At 40.4% G+C, this 1,536-nt stretch overlaps 1 long non-coding RNA gene across 1 annotated transcript; it reads left to right on the forward strand.

Annotated features, from left to right (window-relative positions):
• Nucleotides 1-223: 223 nt before the first annotated feature.
• Nucleotides 224-1,251, forward strand: LOC123124865 (uncharacterized). The gene is made up of 3 exons (XR_006461238.1): nt 224-364; nt 450-720; nt 915-1,251. It is a non-coding gene; the product is annotated as an uncharacterized lncRNA (long non-coding RNA).
• Nucleotides 1,252-1,536: the final 285 nt, after the last annotated feature.

Below are 1,536 nucleotides of genomic sequence, written 5' to 3' on the forward strand. Positions count from 1 at the left end.
CCGTTAGCGTCTATACCTAACACAACGCACACATCCTAAAGCAATCCGATGGTAGACAAGCAAGGAGCCTGGGCACCTAGGTGTCTCAAATGGCCATCGCATTTTAGTTTTTTTTTATTTTAGAGAAATAATAAAAAACACCGTACATCTAATTGGAAGTTTGTTGACGATCCATACTTATAGGGGTTCTGTTTCTCACGGGAATACAACTCCTTTTATGGCCATCGCATCCCTCGCCTGCATAGCACAGCGGTCGGCGGCGGCGGCGGCGGTGACAACGTCCGACGACGACGACGCCAAGATATGCGGTGCGGTGACCAAGAAAATAATGGCAAACCTTACTTGTCTCATCATCCATATCCATGTACAGATCATGTATTTCGTGCGTCTATTCAATTTCTTATATATTTTGATCAAATCTGACGGAGTAATGCTATGTTGTTGTGTAGTCTGACCTTGTACTGGCATTGGAGATGGACAACGGCTAGCGCACAACATGCGGCCGGCGGCAGCTTGAGGACAAAGATTAGATCTGGTGACCATCGTCTTGGCGTCAATCGGTAAGATTAGGGACATGTGAGTATCAAGGTACATGCATCATTTTTCATTGATCATTCGGTACTGCACGAGGTCTTCGCCGCCTGCGCCGAACGTTTGGATCGAGCGATCGCTGGATGGGTCTCCAGTTCTTCTCCACTACATGGTTAATGGAATCACAAGGTAATATTTTTTTGTTCGTGCAAATTCAAGACCGTAGTATCTTTTGCTACTTCCGCTCAGTAAATTGATGGCATCTTGAATCTCTTATTACCATGAGATATATATTACAACTCTAGCTTCTGTGATGAGCAATTTTGAATCAACTATATGGTCAACTGCACAAGGACTAGTATCTTAATTTGGTTTCGGTGCAGATTATTTCTTTGCCAAAGAAAGGGTGCCAATTTATATGGGCCAGACAACAGGAACCTCTCACCGGTGGCGTCTGGCCAGCAACCACTTCTCTCATTGCTTAATGCATGTAGATTCGATTTGGAGAACCAAGAGCTTTGTTCCACGCATGAAGGCCATATTTGTAGCAATACATTTACGTACACTTGATGAAGCAACATGGAAATCACTTGTAACACTTGAGTAGTATATATGTATAGCTCGTTGGAGGCTACGTAACATATAACAGTATATGTAATCCTATGAAACTAACAGTGTATACTCATTTGGTTATCCTGATGATGTATGCTAAGCAATATATGGTCCCTCCATCAAGATAAAGATATATACTCTTTAAAACGGCAGGATATAAAGAAGGGCAGGGTATATACTCTTCGTAAAATGTGCAGTACAATACTATATAAAATTAATACTAATATTGTATATACTCCTTCAAAAAAAGTCAGTATATACTCCTAAGAAAGTCAGAGCATACTCTTTAAGAAAAAAAAGTACATACTCCTTCAAAAAAAGTCAGTATATACTCCTAAGAATGTCAGTGCATACTCTTTCAAAAAAAAGTATATACTCCTTATAAATAAAAAT

This window comes from Triticum aestivum, chromosome 5D (assembly GCF_018294505.1).
Source record: "Triticum aestivum cultivar Chinese Spring chromosome 5D, IWGSC CS RefSeq v2.1, whole genome shotgun sequence".
NCBI classification, from domain to species: domain Eukaryota; kingdom Viridiplantae; phylum Streptophyta; class Magnoliopsida; order Poales; family Poaceae; genus Triticum; species Triticum aestivum.